Source organism: Myotis yumanensis, unplaced genomic scaffold (assembly GCF_028538775.1).
Source record: "Myotis yumanensis isolate MYYU_CA2020_CCGP unplaced genomic scaffold, mMyoYum1.0.hap1 SCAF_1, whole genome shotgun sequence".
NCBI lineage: Eukaryota > Metazoa > Chordata > Mammalia > Chiroptera > Vespertilionidae > Myotis > Myotis yumanensis.
The window spans coordinates 68,058,272-68,070,888 of record NW_027223752.1 but is presented as its reverse complement, the minus strand read 5'-3'; positions in this window follow the sequence as shown (position 1 = coordinate 68,070,888).

Here is a 12,617-nt window from a genome sequence, read left to right as displayed (position 1 = left end):
AGAGCTGAACACTAGACACCGAAAAACGCAGTGGAGAAATATTGGCGATTTTATTATGAATGGCACCGACCAGGAGAAGGGAAGCTAACGCTCAAATGCCCAAACCCCCCCAGGGCATGTAGGTTACAGATTGTATAGGGCAAAATCACAAGACACCATAGGTTAGGGGCTCAGGGTTGTGCTGGGAGCTGACTGGTGGGAGGTGAGGTAGGGGTAATGAATCATTTCTTCAGGTCTTGAGGACAGCTCTGAGGTCTGTTCTGGTGTCCCTCTGTCTGGTTTCATGGCAAATTAGCAGGGGGTCATTCCACTTTAGGACTCACAAACTAAAATATAACTTAGGTCAACATATTGCCTTTAGCCTGTCAGAGGTTCAGACCGTGTGACCATGAGTCAGGGCCAGCTACTGTCTGCTGCCTCAGGGGCTGTTGATTATCCAGGATAAAAGCTGGGGGGGGAGGGGGGGGCGGTAGTTGGAAATGTCTCTGATGATGTTATCAGGTCCTCAAGTGAACGCTCTGCGTGACTTACACAGCATCAGTCCCTGAGACTGTTTCAGCATGAACTGTTGTGGCGATTTTCTGAAAAAATTTTTTTTTTTTATCAAGTTGTCCATCTTTAGCTCACATGGTTTGGGAGAAGGCAGTTTTAGTTCTCAATGATTCCTGGTCAAAGAATGCGAGAAAACTTGGAAATGTGTGGCGAGTCATAGGCAGATAATGGAGGAAACTGGAAGAATTCAGGATCCAATCTAGTTTACAAGCAGAGAACAAAACAAAACCCAAAAGACAAAGGACAACACTAGAATCTATTATACAAAGATATTTTATAGTTTCTATTGAAACAATTTTTTCTCTCTCTAGAATCAGCCCTATTTTTAGCAAAGATAGCCAAATTAAGACTCATTTCTTTGCAAAATAAATCTAATTTTTAATAAACTTGGCCTGATTATTTGTATAAGTCCAGCAGGAATGTTAATTAACCATATTGGCACTTTTAACTCTGCGTTGCTGGAATCTTCCATAAGGAATTTCCAGGTTAAACTTAAAAGGCCTCTCAAGACCAGAAAAGCCAAGGTAAGGACTTGCCATCAGACACTGCATGCAATACCTGTGGGTGTTGGGTGAGTGTCTCCTTGAAGCCTCCAAAGCATCTCCAGTCGCCTGCACATGCCAAACAGTGACATTCTTTACTCCCGTAGTAAGGAAGGTATCTGGCCACTGTGTCCAAGGGTTTTTATTGGCTTTCATACATTAGCCTTAATTCCTTAAGGCTGTGAGGTCATAGCCAAGCCTATGCATTTCTCTCAAACATGACATTCCAGTCAAAAGTTGGATAATAACAACCAGGTTTCAATTATATCCTATTATAAAGAGAATATGTTCTGGGAATGCAGATTGGTGCAGCCATTATGGAAAACAGTATGGAGTTTCCTCAAAAAATTAAATATGGAACTGCCATTTGACTCAGTGACCCCACTTCTAGGAATATATCTTAAGAATCCCGAAACACCAACCAGAAAGAATGTTTGCACCCCTATGTTCATAGCAGCACAATCTACAATAGCTAAGATCTGGAAACAGCCCAAGTGCCCATCAGTAGATGAGTGGATAAAAAAGTTGTGGTACCTTTACATCATGGAGTAATATGCAGCAGTAAAAAAGAAGGATCTCTTACCCTTTGAGACAGCATGGAGGGACCTGGAGAGTATTATGCTAAGTGAAATAAGCCAATCAGAGAAAGACAAGAATCACATGATCTCACTCATGTGGAATCTAATGAACAAAATAAACTAATGAACAAAATAGATCCAGAGACATAGAAACAGAACAGACTGCCGAACCTCAGAGGGAAGGTGGGGAGGGTAGGTGGGTGGGAAGACATCAACCAAAGAACTTGTATGTATACTAGAGGCCCGGTGCACGAAATTCATGCACTGGGGGGTGGAGGTCCCTCAGCCCAGCCTGCCCCCTCTCACAGTCCGGGAGCCCTCAGGGGATGTCCTACTGATGGCTGAGGCCCGCTCCCCATGGGAGCCGCAGTCTGGCTGCGGAGGCTCAAAGCAGGCGCCCGTGTGTGTGTGTGTGTGTGTGTGTGTGTGTGTGTGTGTGTCTCCACTGGGGGCCTGCCCCCAACTATGTTGGAGGCTCAGAGCAGGCACTCCTCTGTGTTGATCTCTCAGGCTCTGGCCGTGCCTGCATGTTATTCTCTCAGGCAGGGGGCCGAGCCCGGCCCTTCCTCCTGAGCTGGTCGTGACCATGATGGAGTCTCAGCCTCATTTCCATATTACTGTGCTCTCTCTCTCTCTCTCTCTCTCTCTATATATATATATATGCATAACCCATGGACACAGACAATAGGGAGGTGAAGGACTGGGGCAGGGGAGGGGGTGGGAGTGGGCTAGAAGGGGCCAGTGGGGGGAAAAGGGGACATATGTAATACTTTCAATATTAAAGGTTTAAATTTTTTTAAAATATATTTTATTGATTTTTTACAGAGAGGAAGGGAGAGAGATAGAGAGTTAGAAACATCGATGAGAGAGAAACATCGATCAGCTGCCTCCTGCACATCTCCCACTGGGGATGTGTCCGCAACCCAGGTACATGCCCTTGACCGGAATCGAACCTGGGACCCTTCAGTCCACAGGCCGACGCTCTATCCACTGAGCCAAACAGGCTCTGGCGAAAGATTTAAATTCTTAAAAATATATATTCTTATTGAGCCTTTGCAAATAGTCATATTGCCATGAAAGTAAAAATGCTCTTAAGAGTTTCTGAATTCTGCTTGTGGAGTCTAAATAAATAAATGAACAAACAAAATAAAACAGACTTATAGATACAGAGAATAGACTGATGGAGGGCAGGGTGAAAAAATATAAAGGGATTAAAAAGAACTAATTGGTAGTTACAAAATAGTCACAGGGGTGTAAGTAAGGTAAAGCATAGGGAATGTAGTCAATAATCTATCTATACTAATAAAAGGTTAATATGCTAATTAGACCGAACATCTTCCGGACAAAGCCACAGTGGCAGAGGCTGTTAGGGGCGATCAGGCCAGCAGGGGGGAGCAGTTAGAGGGTGATCAGGCTGGCTGGGGGGAGCAGTTAGGAGCCAGCAGTCCCAGATTGCGAGAGGGATGTCTGACTGCCTGTGGGATCAGGCCTAAACTGGCAGTTGGACATCCCCTGAGGGGTCCTGGATTGGAGAGGGTGCAGGCCGGACTGAGGGTCCCCCCTAATCCCCATGCACAAATTTTGTGCACCAGGCCATATATATATATATATATATATATATATATATAGCTAAGTGACCATCTGATCATCTGACCGGTAGCTATGATGCACACTGACCACCAGGGGCAGATGCTCAACACAGGAGCTGCCAAACTGTGGTGACTTGGCAGCTATGGTTCTCAAGTGACGCACCCCGGAACCAGAGAGGAGGGAGCTCGATTCCAGGGTGTGTCACCCAAGAACTGCCCTCTCACAATCTGGGACCCCTCAGGGGATGTCAGAGAGCCGGTTTCAGCCCCATCCCCATAGACCAGGCCAAGGGACCCCACCTGCTGGAGGGACCCCACTCATTCTGCAGATGCCCTTTGAGCCGCAGCACTGCCCCAGGTGGGCTAGCCGGGGATGGGCCCCAGGAGGTTGGCTCCAGGGCATGCCTGGCCCGTCTCACCCAGTCCCACCCCACTGGCCACCTTCTAATTAATTTCCTTTCAATGTGCATGAATCCATGCACTGGGGCACTAGTATTGTAATAATGATGTCGGGTACGACGTGGGTACTTGAATTATCGCAGGGAACACTGTAAAGCATATGAATGTCTACCTGCTGTGCTGTACACCTGAAACTAATACAAAAACGTGTTGAATGCAAACTGTAATTGAAAAATAAAATAAAAGTTTCTGAATTCTGGAGGGATCAAATAGAAAGAAAAAAAGTTTTCTGTTTACAAAGGTGTAATTTACCATCATTGCTAAGTCATAGTAGTTTAAGAGAAACAAGTTTCCTTTTATCTGGAAAACAAAATATTAACAATATTAGCAATATTTTAAACAAAAATTCATAAAAATATATAATCATATCAGTTCAGTCAGTACCATATAATCAATTCTTACTTATTTTGCTCAATTGACAGCATTTCTTTTTTTAAAAATATATTTTACTGATTTTTTACAGAGAGGAAGGGAGAGGGATAGAGAGTCAGAAACATCGATGAGAGAGAAACATCGACCAGCTGCCTCCTGCACACCCCCCACTGGGGATGTGCCCACAACCAAGCTACATGCCCTTGACCAGAATTGAATCTGGGACCTTTCAGTCTGCAGGCCGACGCTCTATCCACTGAGCCAAACCGGTTACGGTGACAGCATCTCATGAATACAGTTATTCCTTATAGTTCTATAGCTCTTTATCCATTTTAAAGGTCTGATCCAAAAGTTTATTTTCAAAGGCCTGTATTTTGGAATAAGTCAGAGTCCTCTCTATCTTTCTGAAGATGAAACATATCTGCAAAAGTATCAGAGTAAAAAAACTGTCTGTAAATGACAAAATCTTTAAATGACATGGTTATAGACTGGATTATAATACAATTGACAAAGAAATTTATTTTTCTCTGCAACATAACATTCTAAGAGACCAACTAGAGTTACAAATGAAAATATTGTATCAGGACATTGCTGACTCTTGGAGATTACAATCTCTTAAACATTCATTTTTAGTAAGAAGAATATATGCATACAAATTAAACAGAATTATTTCTTTATTTGATAAAGCTTCCCATGTAATGTTAGACTATAAAATGGGCCTAATTCGTTTAAATTTTCTCTTTTATAAAGAGAGAGAGCTATAGCTGGTGTAGCTCAGAGGATAGAGCGTCGGCCTGTAGACTGAAGGGTCCCAGGTTCAATTCTGGTCAAGGGCACATGCCTGGGTTGTGGGCTCGATCCCCAGTAAGGGGCATGCGAGAGGTAGCCAATCAATGATTCTCTTTCATCATTGGTTTTTCTATCTCTTTCTATACCTCTCCCGTCCTCTCTGAAATCATGTGATTCTGAAAAGCAAATGGTTTAGTCTGTTCTATTTTTGAGAATTTTCATATAAGCGCTTGTTTGTTTAAGCCAATTTAATATCACAAATTAGCAATACCATTCAGAGGTAGAAATATGCTATATCTGGAACATACATACATAGACATAAAGATAAACATAAACAGAGATCTCATGCCTTCATTTTAAATCGCTAGCTTTTGTGTCCCAGGTACAATTCAAAACCCTGAGGAAAAACTGGATCCAGATTATGTCTCTGGCTGATGGACTAATTTAAGATTTTGCCAAGATGACTAAAGCTTTGCATACTGAAAAACAAATAACATTGACAAACAGCATCTCACTCAGTCACATTCCTACGTTCCGCCCCAAACATAATACTTTCAAATTTAATTTGCCAGATCTAGACCAAATTCAAAACTGATTTCAAGTTAAAAACAAAATTCCACTGCTGGGTTGAGACTCGGACTCCACAAATAACAGATACATTTCTGGTGATCAATGCTCGTAGCTAATTGTAACCTCTCAGGTCCTTTCCCTAATCCAGCCAACAGGGGGAGCCCCAAACAAAGTCCAATGAGTTTCTGGAGGACCCAACCACAAGTAATCCCGGGGTGAACCTGGGGTTATCACCCACCAGGTTACTCCCCTGTAGACGTTTCTGAAACCAAGGACCCCATCGCTCTCACGGAAAAACGAGAGCACGGTGATCAGCCACGCTGTCAGCCGTGAGCACTGCGGGTCTGGTCCTGGACCAGTCAGTCCAGGCCGCTGCTCGGACAGAACCTGGAGAGGCTCACCGGCCAGGGGTTGCTGAACGGGCTGGAAAGTCCACCCAGGGCTGAGTCCCTTTGTAGCTATTTTTGTTACAGAACAAAGAGTTTGTCCACCCAGCGCTAGCAGAGCCGAACACAGAGTTCAGTGGAGAAAACATTGGTTGTTTTACAAATGGCACCATTCGAGAATGGGAAGCTGATGTCCCACCCCCCCACCCCCTCCCCTCGGTGGTGTGTAGGTTACCGATTATCCGGGGAAATCACAAGACACCATGGGTTGGGGGTAGGGGCGGTGCTGGGAGCTGATTGGTGGAGGTGAGGACGGTAATGAATCACTTCTCCGGACCTCCAGGAGAGCTCTGCGGTCTGGTCGGTGTTCCTCTGTCTGGTCTCCTGGAAAAGGAGCCAAAAGGCAGTTCCACCTTAGGGCTCGGGAACTGACACATAACTTAGGTCGAGCGGGGGCAGAAGGCGAGGCAGAGAGAGCCAGGCTGCTGGCCACCTGCCCGGCCTCAGGATTCAAACATGTCCACCTACAAACACCATCTTCCCATCCCAGCAAGCGGGGCTGGTTTCCCACTGGGATCCTGGGGCTCACCAAGTCAGTTTTAAGCAATCACAAAATGTAATTAATGAAAACAAAATAAAAAGGAGGAATAAGGGAAAGGAGGTGGAAAAATACTTGCAGCCCTAACCAAACCCGTTCCGCTCTCCTTGCAGACCCTGTGCTTTGGTCCAAATGTACGGTAGTTACTCTCTTCTTCCATCAGCCTGCAAGTTACTCTCCGAGGGAATTGCCATGGATTCGGCTTGGCGCCCCGCCCACCTTCCCACAGTCTCGCCTGGCTTTCCTGCCTTGAGGTAAAGGCCTTTCATTCCTTTATTTTGAGCTAAAAAGATTAATGTGTTGTTCCTACCAAGAACCCCGGCCTATTTGTAGTCCATGTATATCTAATGGTTTAAAATTTGTTTTCTCATTCTTTAACATTGCTCATTTGCAAAATATTTGGGGAGATTTAGGGGAAATTCAAGAAAAAACGAAAACCGTGTTACGGCTCAGGAGCAAGGCTAGGGCGCCATCTGCTGATCACTTCTGATTATGACAAAACTGAACTTGCACTGAGCCTCTTGTTTGTACGGGTGAAAATGAATTGATTTTATTATTTTTTTAAATTTCTTTATTGATTAAGGTATTACATATGTGTCCTTACCCCCCCATTACCCCCATCCCTCCACTCATGCCCTCACCCCCCTGTTGTCTGTGTCCATTGGTTAGGCCTATATGCATGCATACAAGTTCTTTGGTTGATCTCTCTCTCTTACCCCCACCCTCCCCAACCTTCCCTCTGAGGTTTGACGGTCTGATCAATAATTCTCTGTTTCTGGATCTGTTTTTGTTTATCGGTTTATGTTGTTCATTATATTCCACAAATGAATGAGATCATGTGCTATTTATCTTTCTCTGACTGACTTATTTCACTTAGCATAATGCTCTCCAGTTCCATCCATGCTGTTGCAAATGGTAAGAACTCCTTTTTTACCGCAGCATAGTATTCCATTGTGTAGATGTACCACAGGTTTTTATCCACTCATCTGCTGATGGGCACTTAGGCTGTTTCCAAATCTTAGCTATTGTAAATTGTGCTGCTATGAACATAGGGGTGCATATATCCTTTCTAATTGGTGTTTCTAGTTTCTTGGGATATATTCCTAGAAGTGGGATCACTGGGTCAAATGGGAGTTCCATTTTTAGTTTTTTGAGGAAACTTCATACTGTTCTCCACAGTGGCTGCACCAATCTCCATTCCCACCAGCAGTGCACGAGGGTTCCTTTTTCTCCACATCCTTGCCAGCACCTGTCGTTTGTTGATTTGTTGATGATAGCCATTCTGACAGGTGTGAGATGGTATCGCATTGTTATTTTGATTTGTATCTTGCTGGGGTTCATGTCCCAGCATCAAGAAGGGTTCAGGAATCTGGAAAAGGGGCTGAGCGTAGATGACATAGAAATCCAGAGACTAATAAAGAATCCGGAGACGAGATATAATTTTGAAAAGGCATTGGGGGTCAGAGGACCTTCAGCTAAAGCAGGGGTGGGCAAACTTTTTGACTCGAGGGCCACAATGGGTTCTTAAACTGGACCGGAGGGCTGGAACAAAAGCATGGATGGAGTGTTTGTGTGAACTAATATAAATTCAAAGTAAACATCATTACATAAAATGGTACGGTCTTTTTTTTTAGTTTTATTCATTTCAAATGGGCCGGATCTGGCCCGCGGGCCGTAGTTTGCCCACGGCTGAGCTAAAGGAACTGAAGACTGCCGCCTTGTCTAGGACCCTTGCTTTTATTAACACAATTTGTCCTAAGGCAAGGTGGAGATAATACACTTCAAAGGGTAAGGTTTCAAAGGGTACAGAAGCATTGTCAGTTTGGTGAATAGCCTACGGCTGTTCGGGTGTTTGGCCAGGAGGAGGCAGCAACATGTAGATTAAGATGCCTTATAACTGGCAGCCACAATCAGTTTCCTATTCAGGTTTGGGGAAATGCCGTTAGCCATTCCCAACAGGTGACTACATGTGTGACTCAACCCTGTTGAGTCCCCAAGTCTCACCAACCTTTTGATGAAACTCTTAAAATTATGACATGTTGGAATTGGTCTACGGCAGTATCTCTTGGATGATTAGTGACTTTGAGCATGTTTTCATATGTCTCTTGGCCTTCCTTCTGTCTTCTTTCAAAAAGTATATATTTAGGTCCGTTGCCTATTTTTTGATTGGGTTGTTTATCCTCCTTTTGTTAAGTTGTATGAGTTCCCTGTAAAATGTTGGAGATTAAACCCTTATCAGTGATAACATTAGTAAATATATTCTCCAATGCAGTGGGCTTTCTTGTTGTTTTGTTGATGGTTTCTTTTGCTGTGCAAAAGCTTTTTATTTTGATGTAGTCCCATTTGTTTATTTTCTCTTTAGTTTCCATTGCTCTAGGAGCAATATCAGTGAAGAAATTGCTTCAGCATATGTCTGAGATGTTGCTGCCTGTGGATTTCTCTAGTATTTTTATGGTTTCCCATCTTATGTTTAAGTCCTTTATCCATTTTGAGTTTATTTTTGTGTATGGTGTAAGTTGGTGGTCTAGTTTCATTTTTTTGCATGTATCTGTCCAGTTTTCCCAACACCATTTATTGAAGAGACTGTCTTGACTCTATTGTATGTTCATGCCTCCTTTGTCGAATATTAATTGAGCATAGTGGTTTGGGTCAATTTCTGGGTTCTCTATTCTATTCCATTGATCTATATATCTGTTCTTGTGCCAGTACCAGGCTGTTTTGAGAACAGTGGGTTTGTAATACAGCTTGATATCTGGTATTGAGATCCCACCTACTTTGTTCTTCTTTCTCAGGGTTGCTGTAGCTATTCGGGGTCTTTTTTTTTTTTTTTTATTCCAGATGAATTTTTGGAAAGTTCATTCTAGGTCTGTGAAATATGCCGTTGGTATTTTAGAAAATGAGTTGATTTTAAAGTTAAAGGTGGAAAAGGTATGTGCAACAACACGTGTAACTAGCAGAGAGTTTGTGTCAAGATTTAAAGAAGTTTTACAAGTTAATATAAAAACTCAATAGAAACATGAGCAAGGAGATTAAAGGACACTGCATAACAGAGGATATTCAATGGACAATAAGTTTATGAAAGATGGTCAACATTTTATTCTTGGAGACTCAGGGGAGGAAAAGAGGTGGAGGGCGGCCGAGGTATAGTGGAAGACTATATGCTGTGAAAAAAAAAATCTCTCAGGTAATTCAGATCTTACCACTAGGGGGAGGTCTTTCACTTCACTTTAATTTGCATCAGGGAAATGCAGATTCAAACCAGGAGGTAAAACCTCCTGGTTTATATACTACTCTCCAGAATGGTTAAAATGAAAAGACTGACAATGCCAAGTTGGCAAAAATGTGGGGCAATGGGTACTCTCATAAACTTCTGGTGAGATCACAAGTTGATACAATACTGAAAAATTGTTCAGCATTATCTGTAGGCAGAGATGAGACCTGCCATGAGAAGGCCTTCTGGGGCTGGAAATGTTATATTTCTTGACCCGGGGTGCTTAATGTTTACTTTTGATAACTTATCTTTAATTTAAGCACTTAAAATCCACACAACTCTTCAGTTGTAAAGTAAAAAATAAAAAAGGTTAAAGGTGGAAAGGTAAAATGGGACTCCTAACCAGGAGAATATAGGCAAAAGTATGGAAAGAAGATAGAAACTCAGGAAAGGAGAAAAGCAGGTATGGGCTGCAAATATCTCCACATATTTCAGATTCTTCCCCCGAGCGGTCTGCCTCTCCTTCGCCCTGAGAATTCTTGCCCCCATACAAACAGTTTGTTTGGACTCCCGCCCCCCCACCTGCTCCCTCCCCCGCCCCCACCACTGAACCCCCCTCCCCCCCTCTCTGCCCTTGAATTGCCTTCATAGGGAATAACTGCTTAAAGGGCTAAAACATGTTCAGGGGCTTTTAGAAGAGCACCAGTGTCCTTAGGAAAGGTAGTTTGGACAAGTGGAGGCAGTGAAATGTAATTGTATAAAGTCAAGTGCTCCTAAACTTATACACTTCCATTGCTTTTATACATCTATTATCTAAAACTTGGTTGTGATTTTATTTATTTATTTAAAAATATTTTTATTGATCTCAGAGAAGAAGAGAGAGATAGAAATATCAATGATGAGAGAGAATCATTGATGGGCTGCCTCCTGCACACCTCCCCGCACTAGGGATCAAGCCCACAACCAGGGCGCCCTGACTGGGGAATCAAACTGTGACCCCTGGGTTCATAGGTTAACCTTCAACCACAGAGCCACGCTGGCTGGGCTAAAGGCTGGTTGTGATTTTAACTGTATTAGTCTACATTGGATCCCCTTTGTAATAACATGTTTACTAGTTTTACTATATTTAAGAGTTTTCTGTGACCTTCTGTTCCCAGTACAACTCTACCTGTCTGACTTTGGGCAAGTCACTTAACTTCTCCTGGTCCGTTTCTTCATGTGCAAAATGAAGATTATAATGTTCTTCAAAGTACCATCACAAGATTAAATAATACATATAAAATGCACAACACAGTGTCTGGAATGCAGTAAGGGCTCAATAAGTATTAAAATGAACATTTCCCCTGTAAACCAAAAGTTGACTGTTGTCTGGTATGGCTGATACATGGGAGGCAGGATAGTGGTGGTGGAGAGGATGGAACTGTGGGTGGAGAAGGAAGTAAGCAGTCACCAGATCAGAAGGGTTTTGTATGTCATTATCAAGATGATGGATTTTATCCTACAGGCCACAGTTTCTCAAGCCACCCCTAATGGGAGCGTGATCTATCTGTAGGGGTGAGGGGTAGACCAAGATGTCCCCCCCAAAACATAATATTATTTCATTTCCCGTTTAATTTTAAAAATACATAGGAATTTTGTGTTTTATTCCATAACATGTTCAGTGGTTGAATACAATAAACGGCATTTGGAAGTAGTCTCAGTCCTTTAGAGAAAACCACTTTCAATCATTGAACCAACTTTCTGAGATGTCCCCAATTTCAATATCATGGTATTTTAAAGACAAGAATGACATATATATATGTGTGTGTATATATATATATATATATATTCATATATATACATATATATATATATTCAATGGTTAACATTGTAAATTCTGTAATATTTTATTCCTAGGGGCTTAAGACAATCCTGGGCTTTGGAGAACATTCTTACACAAAAAAGCACGTGGGAGTCTGTGCTGTGGGACTCTTTCCCCTCCCCACACGGGAGTCTGTGCTTGTTTCTCAATAAATTCCCACCTTTGCCATAAAAAAAAGAAGCAGAGAGGATGGAATAGGCTTATATTCTGTTTATTCTGAAACTCCAGTCAAGCTTAATTGATTAAGAGCCTCTTAGAACTAGGCTTTGCCCTGTAGCATTCACAGGTGAATATGATAGGTTAATGAATGGAGGGACAGGAAACTCTTCACATCTTCACGCCTTGGCTGAGGTCACACATTCACTGTAATCACTGTTCAGAGGCAAACATCCCTGTAACCATTTACCTGTCTTTCCTCTGGAAAGGAAGTGGGGCAAAGATGAGAGAGGAGGGGTCAGATGTTCAGTCCCAGGCCAGTCGAGGGAACAGAGGTGTCAGCTTGTCTAGGACTGGCCTTGCTTTCATGAGGTCTCTAAAAATTTCCTACTTAAAAAACAAACAAACAAAAAAACACTCTCTTACCAAGAAGTAGCTCTATATATTTTGGGAGAAAAACCACAATTTTTTCCCATGGTGTCAGCATTTTGGTAAAGTGACCAAAAGTGTTAAAAAAACAACCCATAAACCAATATGCGGAAATTGGCAAGTGAAACACAGACAATAGGAATTTGAAAGTCTAATCAGAACAAGTTTTTGAAAAGTCGAGGACAGGAGACATGAGAGCTCTTTGGTAACTTACAGAGTATAATCTTCAGGTATACTGGGTAATACTCATAGGCTAAACTTTACAGTTTATGTTTTTTCAAAGTCACACGAGGGCCTTAAACCAGAATGCTGCTTTAAAATGATGAGATCTTTGGTGATATTTCATTGAGGCTGGATTTTTAAGCCTTCTAATCTTAAACACATGATTAGAGGTGATATTTAGTCATAAGGCTTCATACTTCCTATTTATACTTTGTCTAGTCTATTTTATAGCTTATAGCTATTACAATAGATCATAGTTGGAACTGAATTATAATAAAAAACATAAGCCTACTAAAACATTAA